The following is an 18,304-nucleotide window of genomic DNA, read 5'->3' as shown; positions in this document are numbered from 1 at the left end:
GGGATACAAGGTAACCGGGTTGGACACAGTCCCAATTCCACACAAGACTCACAGTCATTAATCCCCATTTTCCAAATGAGGGAAATGAGGCCTGGAGAAGTGCAGTGACTCGCCGAAGGTTACACAGCAGACACATGATGGAGCTGGGATTAGAACCCAGGTTCTTCTGATTCCCAGGACCATGTTCTATCTACTAAGCCACGCTGCAGAATAGGTTTAGGGCTCAAGGGCTAAATCTGTAAAATGGGGGTTAATCAATCAATCGTATTTATTGAGCGCTTACTGTGTGCAGAGCACTGTACTAAGTGCTTGGGAAGTACAAGTTGGCAACATAGGAGAGACAGTCCCTACCCAACAGTGGGCTCACAGTCTAAAAGGGGGAGACAGAGAACAAAACCAAACATACCAACAAAATAAAATAAATAGAATAGATATATACAGGTAAAATAGAGTAATAAATATGTACAAACATATATACATATATACAGGTGCTGTGGGTTAAGACCTTGCACTCCATGTGGGACAAGAACTGTGACCAACCTGAATATCTTCTATCTGCCGATGTGCCTACTACAGTGCCTGGCACCTACTAAGAGCATAACAAATAACATTAAAAAAAAGGCACAGAAAAAATACAGGAAAAACTGAAATGAAAAACAAATCGTCATATCGTCTTTCAAATGGTCCCAAAGCGAAATCCACATTTTACACTCAGTATCTCTCACCCGGCACTTCCCTTTTAGTAGATATCTGGAAATACCACCTTGTCAAGGAATAATAAAAGTAAAAGGCCGTTCTTATCGTCTTATCAATTTCCTCCTCACAGTTTTCTCTTCTATCATTCTGCAAAAGGGAGTCATTGCCCACTCCCTTTATCTTTCTCTGATTCACTGAAATTCTTTTTTGCCTAAGTTTGGTACTGCGTTGCTGCTGACCTTGTTCTCCAGCTCTTTACCTGTCCACATAACTCACTGGCCGAAAAAGAGTAGTTGGACAATCAGAGCAGAAATATCCAGTGTCCTCTGGATTCCTTTTTTTTTTTTTTGAGAAGTAGCATCATCAATCGTATTTATTGAGCACTTACTATGTGCAGAGCACTGTACTAAGCGCTTGATGGATCAGATAGCATCAGATAGCAGATATCCAGTAGCATGCCCCAGTGGATAGAGCATGGACCTGGGAATCAGAAGGACCTGTTTTCTAATTCCGACTTCACCACTTATCTGCTGTGTGACCTTGGGCAAGTCACTTAGCTTCTCTGTGCCTCAGTTCCCTCATCTGTAAAATGGGGATTAAGATGGTGAGCCCCATGTGGGACAGGGACTGGATCCAACCTGATTTGCCTGCATGTAGCCCAGTGCTTAATAGTGCCTGGCTCATAGTAAGCACTTAATAAATACCCCAACTATTATTATCGTATTACCAGGAAAATCTAGTTCAGAACCCTCCTTCTACTAAGACTGACAAAAGAGTCCATTGTTCTGTGTCTTCAAAACACCCATAATCTCTACTATTAAACTGCTGTGGGCAGGGAACATTTTTGCTAACTCTGTTATATTGTACCTATCTTCCAAGTGCTTCTTGCTCTGCACATAGTAAGTGCTCAATAAATCCCATTGATTGTTTCATTCGTTCCCCTCTGAAATTAACCGACATTCATTCATTCAATCGTATTTATTGAGCACTTACTGTGTGCAGAACACTGTACTAAGTGCTTGGGAAGTACAAGTCGGCAACCTATAGAGACTGTCCCTACCCAACAACGGGCTCACAGTCTAGAAGAGGGAGGCAGACAACAAAACAAAACATGTAGACAGGTGTCAAAATCATCAGAACAAATAGAATTAAAGCTATATGCACATTATTAACAAAATAAATCGAATAGTAAATATGTACAAGTGAAATAAGTACGGTAATAAATCTGAACAAATATATACAAGTGCTGCGGGAAGGGGAAGGATGTAGGGCCGCGGGGATGGGGAGGAGGAGACATCAATGAGAATTTCAGTCACAGTTCAAAATGCCTTGAGATTAGCAAGAATTAACAGGATTAATAAACAGAATTCTAGGCAGAATAAGCAATTACCTAACGAACCTAACCCGAGATGTAAGCTCATTATGCATAGGGAACCCATCTGCTAATTCTGTTGCACTGTATTCTTCCAAGCACATAGTAAATACCATTAATTGGTTGACTACCCTAATCCCCAGAAAGAACCATCTCCCCTTAGAAGACTGCAAGCCTGTAGCCCTGTAGCAGAAGGAGCCCCAGATGGATTAATATCTCTGGGCTCATGAGCAGTAAATAGCGAAGACCACCTGACAGATAAGGAGCCAGCCCAGTCTACCGAGGATCGACAACTGAGAACTCTACATCAAATATTAAAAGCATTCTGGAAGAAAATCTAGTTAAATGGTTAATGGCTTACGACTTGGACATTTTTTTTTTAAATCATACTTCTAGACTGCTGGGATTTTCAAAGGTTGAGTCCTCTCTTCGCCCACTCCTGTCCGTTACTGTCTTTCAATCAGTCGATCAATCTTATTAGCACTTTACTGTGGGCAGAACACTGTACTAAGCACTTGGAAGAGTAAAATGTAATAATAATAATAATAATAATAACGATAGCATGTATTAAGTGCTTACTATGTGCCAAGCACTGTTCTAAGCGCTGGGGAGGTTACAAGGTGATCAGGTTGTCCCACATGGGGGCTCACAGTCTTAATCCCCATTTTACAGATGAGGTAACTGAGGCCCAGAGAAGTTAAGTGTCTTGCCCAAAGTCACACAGCTGACAACTGGCGGAACCGGGATCTGAACCCACAACCTCTGACTTCAAAGCCTGTGCTCTTTCCACTGAACCACGCTGCTTCTCTAACAGAGAACAGAGCTGTAACAGAGCTGGTAGACATGTTCGCTACCCACAAGGAGGTTACAATCTAGAGGGAGATATCAACAGATGGCTCTTGATGTTTAAATCACACACACACACGACGATCCAAGCAGACCTCTGAGACTGCAAATATCACCTACATCCAAGAGAGATGGGCAGGACAAGAGACTACCAGCTAACCAGTCTTTTGAAAAGAAACAAACATCACCACCAACTGACGGAGAAGGAGAAACCCATTGTTGGGTAGGGACTGTCTCTATAAGTTGCCGATTTGTACTTCCCAAGCGCTTAGTACAGTGCTCTGCACACAGTAAGCGCTCAATAAATACAATTGAATGAATGAGAAAAGCAAGAGAGATAGTTCAGAAACGACAGAGAGAAAGGGAAAGAGAGGCACCAAGAGTTGGGAGAAATATGGAGATTATTCCTCCCATTTTACAAAACCTTTACCTCTCAACAGCATAAGGAGAAGCAAAACGCCAAAGACTTCATTCATCTTTTGGAGTCTTAGACATTAGTACAATAATTAAACAACAAAGACGAAGCTTGATAAAGTTTCTATCGGCACTTACAGACCTCTCGAATCAAGTGTCTTAAGTCCTCAGGTCTTCTGTTTTCATACACTTTCTTCTTCCTCTTCCCCCACTTTCCTCTGGCAGTGACTGCCCTAGAATAGAGATATTTAAATGGATAGAGGTTAATTTAATTACACATCGTGTTTCTGTTAGTGGGAATCACTCCCTGCAGTAAACCCTGCACTATAAATCGGATTAGTTTCAATTATGGATATTAAAGTCTAGGGAACCGTTGAGGATCTGAAAACACAAGGTCACTTAGCAGGGAAAGCGCACACTATGGATTCTGGTTTCCAAGAACCAGCAAGAAGAAGTAGGAGAAGCCAATCTGGCCATTTTTAAATGGATAGCCTCCTTCTACCTTGTCCAGTTGTGATTAGTCCTCTCCATTTTTATATTTGAAATGACGGAGGTATTCGTTGAGCGCTTACTATGTATCAAGCACCGTTCTAAGCGCTGGGGTGGGTACAAGCTAATCAGGTTGGACACAGTCCCTGTCCCTCATGGGGCTCACAGTCTTGATTCCCATTTTAAAGATGAGGGAACTGAGGCACAGAGAAGTGAAGTGACTTGCCCAAGGTCACACAGCAGAAAAGTGGTGGAGCTGGGATTAGAACCCAGTTTCTTCTGACCCCCAGGCCTGTGCTCTATCCATTAGGCCTTGCTGCTTTGTGGTTTCTAGGAATAATCTGAAGGAAAGGCAAGTGAGCCGATGCATTCCAAGTTTTCCCATATCCCCTGGAGGTACATTTGGATGCACGGAGAGAGACATTTCTGAGAAAACAAGCGGAATGCAAGTCTCCCAGAGCCCAAATTGATCCCTAGATGGTAGGTTGGTCCTTATCAGGAGTTCAGGGGCCCTGTTGCTTATTGCTGTGATGCACTAAACAGCACTCTGGTATTTTGAAAGAGTTAATACAGCTCCCAAAGTGCCTGGAGGAATAAACGGAAGCACTTTAAAAAATGGGCTGGGGTGGTCCAATGTGTCTCCTTTTAGAAGAAAGCCCACTCAACTTCTTGAGAAGCAGTCAAGGATCCAGAGGTCTGGCCACAGGACAAAATGCCAAAGAGGGCAGAGTGCCTACGGAGTGAAAAATGAATTCCCTGGGAAATACAGCTGAAAACACCAACAAGCATTTCAGCAGGTGCTTCCCCAAAGACTAGCGAATCCCACTAAGAGAGTGGGATATTTGCTATTCACCCCACAGCACTTAGGTACGTATCAATAAATGATATTTTATAAATGATTACTTATGCTAATGTCGATTCCCCCCTCTAGACTATAAGCTCATTGTGGGCACGGTCAGAAAGTAGACATGTGGCGGAGCCACGTTTAGAACTCGTGTTCTTTGACTCCCGGCCCATGCTCTTTCCTCTAGTCCATGCTGCTTGTTTTGCAGATGAGGGAACTTGCCCAATGTCACACAGCAGGTACGAGGCAGAGGCAGGATCAGAACTCAAGTCCTCCAACTCCCAGGCTTGTACTCTTTGTTGGGTAGGGACCATCTCTATATGTTGCCAACTTGTACTTCCCAAGTGCTTAGTACAGTGCTCTGCACACAGTAAGCGCTCAATAAATACGACTGATTGATTGACTGATGTCCCCTAGGCCAAACTGCTTCTCTATACCCTATTATCCCAAACTATTCCCCAATTACTCTGCTGTTGGGTGCAAATATATCCTATTTTTTCAACCCATTCTCCAACCGGCTAGCATCATCTGTAATTTGTTTCTCTCCCTCGATTCAGTCTCAGAATCACTATATGCATAGACTGTGCCCCCTCTAGACTGTAAGCTCCTTGTGGGCAGGGATCCTGCCTACCAACCCAATTGTACTGGACTCTCCCAAGTGCTTGGTAAACGTGCTCCACACACAATACGTGTTCAATAAATACCATTAATTGATTGATGTGCCAATGAAAATACTAACGTGGATTGAACATCTGTCAATCAATCATATTTATTGAGCACTATACTAAGCACTTGGGAGAGTACAATATAACAGATAATCAGTTCCTGAAGGGAACAACAACAACTGTGGTATTTTGTTAAGTGCCTACTATGTGCCAGGCACTGTACTAAGTGCTGGGGTGGATACAAGCAAATCAGTGTCCCAGAGGGGGCTCACAACCTTAATCCCCATTTTACAGATGAGGTACCTGAGGCACAGGGAAGTTAAATGACTTGCCCAAGGCCACACAGCAGACAAGTGGCAGAGCCAGGATTAGAATTCATTCACTTATATTCATTGAGCGCTTACTGCGGGCAGAGCACTGTACTAAGCGCTTGGGAAGTACAAGTTGGCAACATATAGAGACGGTCCCTACCCAACAGCGGGCTCACGGTCTAGAGGGGCGAGACAGACAACGAAACAAAATATATTAACAAAATAAAATAAATAGAATAGTAAATATGTAATTCATGACTTTCTGACTTTTAGGCCTGCGCTTTATCTACTACACCAAGCTGTCTGTGCCTATTCTAACAAGCATAGGAAGGATTGAAATACTTATTGAGCGGCTGACTCTGATTTTAGGGGCCCCAGTGTCTCCCCCGTTACAGTGTAAGATCCTTGTGAGCAGGAAACGTGCCAACAAACACTCATTCTCCCAGTGTGTAGTACAGTGCTCTGCACACAGTATGCACTTAATACATATTATTACTATTATTGCTACTAAGATATACACATGCATGTGTGCATATATGTATAAAATTGGAGCATTCATTCATTCAATCACATTTACTGAGCACTTACTGTATGCAGAGTGCTGTACTGGAGCAGTGTTGCCTAGGGAGTAGAGCATGGAGTTAGAAGGACCTGGGTTCTAAACTCAGCTCAGCCACGCAGCATGGCTCAGTGGAAAGAGCATGGGCTTGGGAGTCAGAGGTCATGGGTTCAAATCCTGGCTCTGCCAATTGTCAGCTGTGTGACTTTGGGCAAGTTACTTAACTTCTCTTTGCCTCAGTTATCTCATCTGTAAAATGGGGATTAAGACTGTGAGCCTTAACGTGGGACAACTTGATCACCTTGTATCCTCCCCAGCACTTAGAACAGTGATTTGCACATAGTAACAGCTTAACAAATGCCATCATTATTATATTATTGTCTGCTGTGTGACCTTGGGCAAGTCACTTCAATTCTCGGTGCCTCAGTTCCCTCATTTGTAAAATGGGGACTGTGAGCCCCAGGTGAACAACCTGATTAGTTTGTATCTATGCCAGTGCTTACTACATAGCCTGGCACATAGTAAGTGCTTAACAAATACCATTAAAAAAAAGGCCATTGTATTCAATGGGCACTGATAATGATAACTGGCAATGTTGCTATGGGATAGTATCTTCCAACTTCCCTCTATTTTGGTGTGTAAAGTACGTTTTCTAGCTCTGTACCCATGTTGGGTGAGCACTATAGCCCTCAGAAGGACGCTATTAACAGAACAAGCGCTTAGTACAGTGCTCTGCACACAGTAAGTGCTCAGTAAGTACGATTGAATGAATGCATGAATGAACAAGGAGCAGGGTGGCCTACTGGAAAGTGTACGGGCTTGGAAATCAGAAGCCCTGGGTTCTAAACCCAGCTCTGCCAAGTGTTTGCTGTGCGATTTTAGGCAAGTCATTTGACTTCTCTGTGCCTCGGTTACCTCATCTGTAAAATGGGGATTAAGACTGTGAGCCCGATCTGGGAAAGGTACTGTGTCCAAATTGGTTTGCTTGTATCCACCCCAGCGCTTCGTACTGTGCCTGGCACATAGTAAGCACATAACTAAATACTACAGTTGTTGTTATTCCCCTCAGGAACTCATTCATTCATTCAGTCATATTTATTGAGTGCTTACTGTGTGCACAGCACTGTACTGAGCGCTTGGAAATTAAGGATTGGTTAGAATTGACTAACTGTTATATTGCATTCTCCCAAGTGCTTAGCATAGTGCTCTGCACACATTAAGTGCTCCCTCCTATTTAGACTGTGAACTTCATGTGGGATAGGAACTGTGTCCAACCCAACTGACCTGCACCTCCCCCAGCGCTTAGAACAGTGTTTGACACATAGCAGGCACTTAACAAATACCATAAAAACCAAACCAAACCAAAACAAGGGGGCAATCAGAGAGCAGCAAGATGAACTGGAGCTGCCAACACTGAAAGAAAATGGTCATTTTGAGTGGGGAGAGCAAGAACAGCAACATTCCAAGCCCTGACATTCCTGGGGCTGGGAGTGGGGGAACTCCTGGCTCTACCGACCCGACTGACCGTCCTTTTTCCTCTAAACCGGCTCTGTTGATCCAGCTGCAACATTCCTTTTCCGTCCACCTATGCCGCTTCCCACACTACTCCTAAATGCCACCTTCAAACTCCCCTTTCATTTTCTGCTGTTTCTTGAGATCTTTTCCCGTTGGTTTATCAAAGCACATTCAGAAATGACTTTGAAATGTGAAAAAAAAAATCTCAAAACTGACCTAGTGATATCGGTGTTCTGCAAGTAGTAAGGTGTCTGTCTCCCTTCCCCCTAGACTGTAAGCTTGTTGGTGGCAGGGAATATGTTTATTGTTGCATTTTGCTTAACCATGTGCTAAGTACAGTGCTCTGCACATTGTAAGTGCTCAATAATAATAATAATAATAATGGCATTTATTAAGCACTTACTATGCGCAAAACACTGTTCTAAGTACTGGGGAGGTTATTAGGTGATCAGGTTGTCCCACGTGGGGCTCACAGTCTTAATCCCCATTTTTACAGATGAGGTAACTGAGGCACAGAGAAGTGAAGTGACTTGCCCAAAGTCACACAGCTGACAGTTGGCGGAGCCAGGAGCCAGGCCTCCTCCAGGAGGCCTTCCCAGACTGAGCCCCTTCCTTCCTCTCCCCCTCGTCCCCCGCTCCATCCCCCTCATCTTACCTCCTTCCCTTCCCCACAGCACCTGTATATATGTATATATGTTTGTACATATTTATTACTCTATTTATTTATTTATTTTACTTGTATTTATTTTATTAGTATGTTTGGTTTTGTTCTCTGTCTCCCCCTTTTAGACTGTGAGCCCACTGTTGGGTAGGGACTGTCTCTATATGTTGCCAACTTGTACTTCCCAAGCGCTTAGTACAGTGCTCTGCACACAGTAAGTGCTCAATAAATACGATTGATTGATTGATTGATTTGAACCCATGACCTCTGACTCCAAAGCCCATTGTCTTTCCACTGAGCCACGCTGCTTCTCATAAAAACCAATAAATATGACTGAATGAATGAAATGAATGGAACGCCATTGATTGATTCATTTAATGAGCAGCCTTTTCCTCAGAAAATTTGAGGGACAACTGCTCTGTCATGGAGAACTTTTGTCCAGGACAAAGATTCACTGGGTCAGAGAAAGACTTTGCAAATTGGCTCTAGGTTTGTTTGTTTGGGGGAAAATATGATTCTCCCAGCAGATCTTTATTCGATCCATAAATCAGTAGTATTTACTGAATACTTACTGTGTTCACAGCACTGTACAAAGCTCATTCCTTCACACAGAGATTACACACACACATCCACCTTCTACTGGGTATACCGGAGATTAATTCAGGATATCAGACACTGAATATATAATTGCCAATAAGTCATTAAGATCAAAAAGAACCTCTGTGATGTAACCATTATAGGAAGACAGCACTTAAGACAAACCGACATTTTACTGGAAGGTGGCATCAGCCCATAAAACCACCATTATAACAAAAAAGTAGTAGACATCCAATCACGAGCCGCGTGAATAATTCTCCGACACTGGAGTAGTAGGGATGCTCAAAACGCAACTAATAATACAATGAATCAGCATGTTTAAGAGGTCTAGAGTGCACAGAAGCGGGGTTCCAATGCCAGCTATAAAAGAGACAAGAACTACAATAGACAATTCTCACAGGAAAATAGATTATTTTTATGGAGAGATCTTATCCTTTTCATTACGTCTTTACTGCCCCTGGGAGTTTTCCAGAACCGATCTCAGCTAAACAAACTCCCTTCAACTCCCACCTCCTCCGTCAACCGTAACTCATCGGAAGCGCTGGGTTGAGATCACGGAGTAGCTAATAAAGAAAACACTAGAAGATGACGGTTTTCAATTTTTTTTGGCTGGCCCATCAGAAAGTCTCCAAAAACCTAATGTCGACCTGGTCCTATGACCCCTATTTTTCAGTTGGCTTGCCGAATGTTTTCCATTCGATTCCTTTGGAGAGGATGCAATCACTACATTTCCTTACGAAAAAATGTCACGACCCTTATTCCTTCTGTAATTCTCCTTTCTAGGTGTTTTCCACATATACGGTGTCCACTCAGTTATTAAACTACTTAAATAGAATCGGATTCCCCATTTTGATCCTTGGGGCACATTCATGCCAACAGGAAAAACTAGTTCCCACAGCTGGTTGTGTAATCATTAAAAAAAAAAATGTACTTCTACTATTTGGGAGAGAAGAATCAAAAATTATCTCTTCCAATGTAGCACCGGCCCAGGACTTATTGGTTACATCACAGAGGTTCTTTTTGATCTTAATGACTTATTGGCAATTATATATTCAGTGTCTGATATACTGAATAACCATAATTTGGTGGTTATTCTCCAAAGAAGACTGATTCGTAGTCAGAACCTTCAAACCATAGTAAATATATCAACTTTTGCCAATTCTTGACTTAATTTCATTCCTTTCATCACTTCTAATGTCCAGGAGCAAAATAATGATATTTCCTAAGCACTGGGGTAAAGATAATAATTTCAGAGGCAGTCCCTGCCCCACATGGAGCTCACAGTCTAAGAGATATTTTATTTAATGGAGATTTTACCGTCATTTTATGTATGAGGAAACTGGGGCCCAGAAGTTAAGTGACTTGCTCAAGGTCACACAGGAGACAAAGGATGGAGTCAGAATTAGAACCTAGGTCTCCTGACACCCAGTTCCTTGTTCATTCTTAGACTACAAGCCTCATGTGAGACAGGAACCGTACCTGATCTGTTCATCTTCTATTTACTCTGGCGCTTAATACGGTGCTCGGCACATAAGTGCTTAACAAATATTACTATTATTATTATTATATTCTACTAGGACATAGTGCATCCCAATCTTCTACCAATAACCAGTATTTTTCAACTATCCAATGCTTTTAAAATTTTATAAAGGTTATTGAAATGGAAAATGTGATCACATGCTTTGATATATTAAATGTAAAAAAACTATGAATTCCAAGAGAATATTAATATCAAAGTCCTTTATCCATGAACACAATAGGCATCTGTAGTGATTGTCAGCCTAAATTTGCCAAATGTGGGCTAGAATGTTCCCATAAAAATGGCAATCTTTGTATTTCTTGAGACCCATGCTATATCAATGCAGGATTTCAGTGGGAAAAAAATGAAGTAGAAACACTACAACCTCACTGCCAAAGGCCTGAGGTTCTAAGATAATCTTTGCAAAACATCACACAAAGGCTTCGAGGGGCACTCAAATCACCTCAACACCCACATTTAATGCCTGGCCGTTTCAAGGGGAATGTTCAAAAGGGGGCAGAGGTGCAGCATTCACAAGCCCACACTGCCTTCCCAACTAGGGAAGCAGCGTGGTTCAGTGGAAAGAGCCCGGGCTTTGGAGTCAGAAGTCATGGGTTCAAATCCCGACTCTGCCACTTGTCAGCTGTGTGATTTGGGCAAGTCACTTAACTTCTCTTTGCCTCAGTTACCTCATCTGTAAAATGGGGATTAAGACTGTGAGCCCCCCGTGGCACCACCTGATCACCTTGTAACCTCCCCAGGGCTTAGAACAGTGCTTTGCACATAGTAAGTGTTTAATAAATGCCATTATTATTATTATTATTATTATTGTTAGGAAGCCAGAAAGGGGACAAATTGGGCAACTGGAGAAAATCAATCAATAGTATTTACTGAGCGCTTACTGTGTGCCGAGCACTGTACTAAGCGCTTGGGAGAGGGAGACAGAGTTGCTCAACAAGTTCCCTAACCCAGAAGGAGCTGACAGTCTACTGTCCATCTCAACTGCTTCTACAAGTGGGGAAGGAGCGTTCCACTATTACCAAAATAGGAGCAAGCCTCTCTCAACCATCGCTCTGTTTCCAAAACATAAAGGCAAAAAGAGACTCATGTCTAGTTCTGTCACACAATACTCTGGGACTCTCAGTAAGAACATCTTTTAGAGAAAACAGACTGTCTAGACTCTTCAAACCTGTTTTGTCCCCCTCAAGAGATCTATAAAGATAGAGAATTCTATTAAGATAGAGAAGCAGTGTGGCCTAGGGGATCCCCCTCTCCATCCCCCCCATCTTACCTCCTTCCCTTCCCCACAGCACCTGTATATATGTATGTACATATTTATTAATCTATTTATTTATTTATTTTACTTGTACCTATCTATTCTATTTATTTTATTTTGTTAGTATGTTTGGTTTTGTTCTCTGTCTCCCACCTTTAGACTGTGAGCCCACTGCTGGGTAGGGACTGTCTATATATGTTTCCAACTTGTACTTCCCAAGTGCTTAGTACAGTGCTCTGCACACAGTAAGCGCTCAATAAATACGATTGATTGATAGAGCCCAGACCGCCACTTGTCTGCTGTGTGACATTGAGCAAGTCATTTCATTTCTCCATGCCTCAGTTCCCTCATCTGTAAAATGGGGATTAAGACTGTGAGCTGCATGTGGGACAGGGACCCTGCCCAATTTGCTTGTGTCCATCCCAGCACTTAGTACAGTGTCTGGCACAAAGTAAGCACTTAATATTAACAATTGCGGTATCTGCTATTATAATTCAGTACAGATAAGAAAGTTCCCAGAATTTTCCCGCACTTGATGAGAAGCTGCAGTCCAGAGTTTCAACAAATATAGTCTCTAGGAATTCTGACTCAGGGTGCACAAAACAGATGAAATAATAATAATAATGATGGCATTTATAAAGTGCTTACTATGTGCCAAGCACTATTCTAAGCGCTAGGAGCAAACCTACTATAAAAAAAGAGGAAGCAGGTATTTTTAAAACTTAACCTGGTCTTAATTGGAAAAGCTTCTTTCTAGAGGGTTCTAAAAAAATCCAGAGAGTTCTGAATAAAGATGGGGTGGCGTTATTTTGCCTTGCCCCTTCACCTTCCTCAGGGAGGTAACCCTTTGATAAAAACTGGATATCACAATATTCGGACACCAGAAAGTAAAGGAATAAAGAGGAGCAACTTGTCCTTGACGACACTCAAAATGTAAGGACTTAATGCCTGTGAAGCCCTCCTGCTCATCTGAAGTTCTTAGCAACCAAACTATTTTGCTGTTTCGCTAGGGAATCAAAGTGACTCATTCAACTGCCACAATGGAAATGTGAGTTGAATACTCATGGAACAGGGAAACCAACATCTATCGCCAGTTAGGTCACAGATTTATCATCAGCCCACAGATTTTTTCCTGGCCTTTCGCTCATTTCCCAGCTTTATAGCAATGAGCACACAGAGGTTTGAAATAAATTTAAACCAGTAATGGTCAAACTTTCCATTTTTTTAATGAAAAATTCTCATTTTTCCACAGGCTACTTTTCGGCTCCTAACCAGAGGGCCGATATTCAGTTTTTAAGCTGTTAGTTCTCTCATGAGGGAAGGCATGGCTCTTCATTCATTCATTCAATCGTATTTATTGAGTGCTTACTGTGTGCAGAGCACTGTACTAAGCATCATAAAACCTGTGCCTCCTGGAGGGGAAATCAAATGGCCAGAAAGAATCCAGGAGAGAATCCAGGATATCTCAAGAAATCAGCCTGATCACCGGGTCTGTTTTAACAAGTGGAAGAACTTTTACAAAAATTTTCAATAGGATATTTCCCAAAAGTGTTTGCTTTAGGAGAGAAATGATCCATCCATCAATTGTATTTATTGAGTGCTTACTATGTGCAGAGCATTGTACTAAGCGCTTGGGAGAGTACAATCTAACAAGAGTTGGGAAACATGTTACTGGCCTACAAAATGATTTTAACTGGCTCAAGGTAAACGTAAAAATGTATCTAAGATATACACTTTTCTCTCTTGGGCAGCTGATTTTACCACTAGGATCTATAGGCAGAGTGCAGAACTGCAAATCAACATAAATTCATTTCCCCATTGGAAGCTATCTACAAGTTTCATGACCTTCCTTGTTAGAGAGTAATAATAATAATGATGATAATAATAATAATTGTGGTATTTGTTTAGCGCTATGTGCCAGGCACAGTACGGAGCGCTGGGGTGGATACAAGCAAATTGGGTTGGACACAGTTCCTGTCCCACATGGGGCTCATAGTCTCAATCCCCACTTTACAGATGAGGGAACTGAGGCTCAGAGAAGTGAAGTGACTTGCCCAAGGTCACACAGCTGACAAGTGGCGGAGCTGGAATTAGAACTCATGACCTTCTGATTCCCAGGCCCGTGCTCTATCCACTATGCCACGCTGCAGTGCACCGTACCAAGTGGATATTGATAAATGCTACTACTACTTTACAGAATATAATCTCTGTGTACATATTTATTATGGTTGTACATATTTATTTATGGTTGTACATATTTATTACTCTATTTATTTATTTATTTATTTTACTTGTACATATCTATCCTGTTTATTTTATTTTGTTGGTATGTTTGGTTTTGTTCTCTGTCTCCCCCTTTTAGACTGTGAGCCCACTGTTGGGTAGGGACTGTCTCTATGTGTTGCCAATTTGTACTTCCCAAGCACTTAGTACAGTGTTCTGCACATAGTAAGCGCTCAATAAATACGATTGATGATGCAAGTAAATACTGCAAGTAAATACTCAGTTCTTCACATAGTAAGCGCTCAATAAATACGATTGATGATGCAAGTAAATAATGCAAGTAAATACTCAGTAAGAGCTAGGGTTTTTTGCTTTTTTTTCCCAAATAAACATTCTCTGTGTTCATGCCAATGCAAAACGGGCTGGTAAAATTCAGGCTAGTCCCCTAAAACCTTTTCTGAGGAGGTACCCCCACCTCCCCAACAATAATAAAAAAACCCCAACAAACTCCCCCCAAATATTTAAATGATGACATTCAATTTTGAATGAGACAGAAATTAAGACAGCATTGCTCCACTTTCTAGAGGAGGAGACCTCTTGTTCAGAGGATAACTGACTGCAGGAAGTTTTCTTCGTCCTCCTGCTTCACATTCAAATGACCTGCCATCAGCACTGTGGCCAAGCCGTGTAGACGGCTGGATTCCACCCCAACGTGGAGCTGAACACTCCTTATTCCAGCACCCCAAGGAGATGGGTTCAAGGGCCACGGCTAACATTTTACCCTTTTCCCAATCCCCTCCAACACATAGACAGCTATCTTCGACTCCAGATCAACTGAAAGCAAATGCCAGCGAAGACAATGAGCAGCAGAGAAGCAGCATGGCTCAGTGGAAGGAGCCCGGGTTTGGGAGTCAGAGGTCATGGGTTCTAATCCCGGCTCCGCCACTTGTCAGCTGTGTGACTCTGGGCAAGTCACTTAACTTCTCTGAGCCTCAGTTCCCTCATCTGTGAAGTGGGGATTAAGACTGTGAGCCCCATGTGGGACAACCTGATCACTCTGTATTCCCACAGCGCTTAGAACAGTGCTTTGCACATAGTAAGCGCTTAACAAATGCTATTATTATTACTAATAATAAGCCGCTCTGGGAAGAAACGCCATACATTCTGGATTCAATTCAAACCCCGATCCACAGCGTTTTCTTACTCTCGGTTGGAAAAACTGGATCAGACGGTCCTGAGCTACGCCCCCAAATACAAACGCCGGTCTGAAGTTTTCTTTCGTAGAATAGGAAGGACTGCAAACTGCTTCCAATAAGCCATCACAGAGAGGAGGGTGGGATGTCACTCGAGCCATTGTGAACATGACAGATCCCATGTGTTGCCAATTTGTACTTCCCAAGCGCTTAGTACAGTGCTCTGCACATAGTAAGCGCTCAATAAATACGATTGATTGATTGATTGATTTTTTCCCCATCCCCACCAGACTTACCTATCATAGAAGCAGCCTCCTGCGGAAAGGGCTCAGGACAGGGAGTCGGGGGATCCGGGTTCTAATCCCAGTTCTGTGGCGTGGCTCCGGGCAAGTCACCCTAGTTTCTCTGGGCCTCAGCTTCGTCGTCTGTAAAATGGAGATAAAAATACCTGTCCTTCCTCCCCCTTAGTCTGTGACTCCCATATGGACCAGAGATTATGTCGAATCTTATGGTATTGTGCCTATACCCCAGTGCAAGGCAGAGTGTGGGCTACATAATCAATCGGCTGGTGGTATTTACTGAGCGCTTACTGAGGACCACTGAATTTAGCGCTTGGGAGAGTACAGTACAACAGAATTAGCAGACACGTTCTCCTGACCATAATGAACTTACATAGTAATGGATGATGATGGTATTTGTTAAGCACTTACCATGTGCCAAGCACTAGGGTAGATACAAGGTAATCAGGCTGTCCCACATGGGGCTCACAGTCGTAACCCCCACTTTGCAGATGAGGTCAGCGAGGCCCAGAGCAGTTAAGTGGCTTGCCCAAGGTCACCCAACAGACAGGTGGCGGAGGCGGGATTAGAACCCACGACCTCTGACTCCTAAGCTCGGGCTATTTCCACCACGCCATGCTGCTTCTCAGTAGGTGCTTAAACCAATATCGTAGTAAGGTGGGCAGGGCATGTATCTACCAACTCAATTGTATTGTACTCTCCCAAGCGCTCAGGGCAGTGCTCTGCGCCTAGTAAGTGCTCAATAAATACGACCGATTGATTGATTTGACCAATAAATCCATGCCACGTTCCACCTGTGTCCTGCCCTCTTCTTCCTCCTGTGTCTCCCTCTGTCCTGGCTCTTCCCCGGCTGTTACCACCAGACTGGGGGTAGTCCCGCCCAGTGGGGGATACCCTTTCTCCCCACCCCCAAGGGGCACCCCTCTCTTTGCTCCCCTGGGCACCCCACCCCCACCTCCCTCCCCGCACCCCAAGCATCCCCCCCATCCTAGACACCCCTCTCCCCGCCCCCCGGGCATTCCCCCCCACCCCCCACCTCCTTAATAATTAATATTAATAATGATGATATTTGTTAAGTGCTTACTATGTACCAAGCACTGTTCTAAGCGCTGGACTAGATCTACAAGGTAATAAAGTTGTCCCAAGTAGGGCTCCCAGTCTCAATCCCCATTTTACAGATGAGGGAACTAAGGCCCAGAGAAGGGAAGTGACTGACTCAAAGTCACCCAGCAGACACGTGGCGGAGTCAGGATGAGAACCCAGGTGCTCTGAGGCCCAAGCCTGTGCTCTTTTTTATTTATAATGGCATTTATTAAGCGCTTACTATGTGCAAAGCACTGTTCTACGGCATGCTGCTGCCCTGCCTCCCCTTTGTGGACCCTCCCTCCCTTCTAATAATAATAATAATGATGGCATTTGTTAAGCTCTTACTATGTACAAAGCACTGTTCTAAGCACTGGGGAGGATATAAGGTGATCAGTTTGTCCCTCGTAGACTCACAGTCTTAATCCCCATTTTACAGATGAGGGAACTGAGGCCCAGGGAAGTGAAGTGACTTGCCCAAAGTCACACAGCTGACAATTGGCGGAGCTGGGATTTAAACCCATCACCTCTGACTCCCAAGCCCGTGCTCTTTCCACTGGGCCACGCTGCTTTGGAGAAAATAATGATGGCATTTGTTAAGCGCTTACTATGTGCCAAGCACTGTTCAAAGTCCTGGGGGGGATAAAAGGTAATTAGGTTGTTCTCTGAGGGGCTCACAGTCTTAATCCCCCTTTTACAGATGAGGGAACTGAGGCCCAGAAAAGTGAAGTGACTTGCCCAAAGTCACACAGCTCACAATTGGCAGAGCCGGGATTTGAACCCATGACCTCGGACTCCCAAGCCCGGGCTCTTTCTGCTGAGCCACGCTGCTTCTACTAGACTGTGCGCCCATTGTTGGGTAGGGACCGTCTCTATATGTTGCCAACTTGTACTTCCCAAGTGCTTAATACAGTGCTCTGCACACTGTAAGCGCTCAATAAATATGATAGAATGAATAAACGAATGAAACCTCCTTCCCTTCCCCACAGCACCTGTATATATGTATGTACGTTTGTACATATTTATTACTCCATTTATTTATTTATTTATTTTACTTGTACATATCTATTTTATTTATTTCATTTTGTTAATATGTTTGGTTTTGTTCTCCGTCTCCCCTTTCTAGACTGTGAGCCCACTGTTGGGTAGGGACTGTCTCTATATGTTGTCAACTTGTACTTCCCAAGCGCTTAGTACAGTGCTCTGCACACAGTAAGCGCTTAATAAATACGATTGATTGATTGATTGATTGGGCCCGGGCATCCCCCCCCAAGCTCCCTGCCCCCCACCCTGGGCATCCTCTCCACCTCCCTCCTTCCTGCCCCCTGAGCACTCCCCCCTCCTCCCCCCTTGGCACCCCCACTCCCTTCCAGCTTCTCAGAGAAGCAGCGTGACTCAGTGGCAAGAGCCCAGACTTGGGAGTCAGAGGTCTTGGGTTCAAATCCCGACTCCGCCACTTGTCAGCTGTGGGACTTTGGGCAAGTCACTTCACTTCTCTGGGCCTCAGTTCCCTCATCTGTAAAATGGGGATGAAGCCTGTGAGCCCCAAGTGGGACAACCTGATCACCTTGTACCCCCCCAGCGCTTGGTACATAGTAAGCGCTTAATAAATGCCGCTATTATTATTATTATTCTCTGGGCCTCAGTTCCCTCGTCTGTAAAATGGGGATGAAGCCTGTGAGCCCCACGTGGGACAACCTGATCACCTTGTACCCCCACCCTCCCAGCGCTTGGAACAGTGC

The 18,304-nt window shown here is 43.6% G+C and overlaps 1 protein-coding gene across 2 annotated transcripts in view; it reads right to left on the bottom strand.

The window, feature by feature from the left end:
* TMLHE (trimethyllysine hydroxylase, epsilon) overlaps positions 1 to 15,600 on the bottom strand; it is a 37,783-nt gene extending 22,183 nt beyond the window's left edge. The window contains exons 1-2 of one of the 2 annotated variants that reach the window (XM_038748571.1): positions 15,477 to 15,600; positions 3,471 to 3,561 (exon numbers count right to left, since the gene is read on the bottom strand). The gene's annotated coding sequence lies outside the window, so the exon portion shown is untranslated. The remainder of the gene's footprint in view (positions 1 to 3,470; positions 3,562 to 15,476) is intronic. The other variant, XM_038748572.1, reaches the window with a different exon arrangement.
* Positions 15,601 to 18,304: the final 2,704 nt, after the last annotated feature.

The sequence above is a fragment of the Tachyglossus aculeatus genome, chromosome 6 (genome assembly GCF_015852505.1).
Source record: "Tachyglossus aculeatus isolate mTacAcu1 chromosome 6, mTacAcu1.pri, whole genome shotgun sequence".
In the NCBI taxonomy this organism is placed as follows: Eukaryota; Metazoa; Chordata; class Mammalia; order Monotremata; family Tachyglossidae; genus Tachyglossus; species Tachyglossus aculeatus.
Note: the sequence above shows the minus strand (reverse complement) of the source record. Positions and strands in the feature narration are given on the sequence as shown.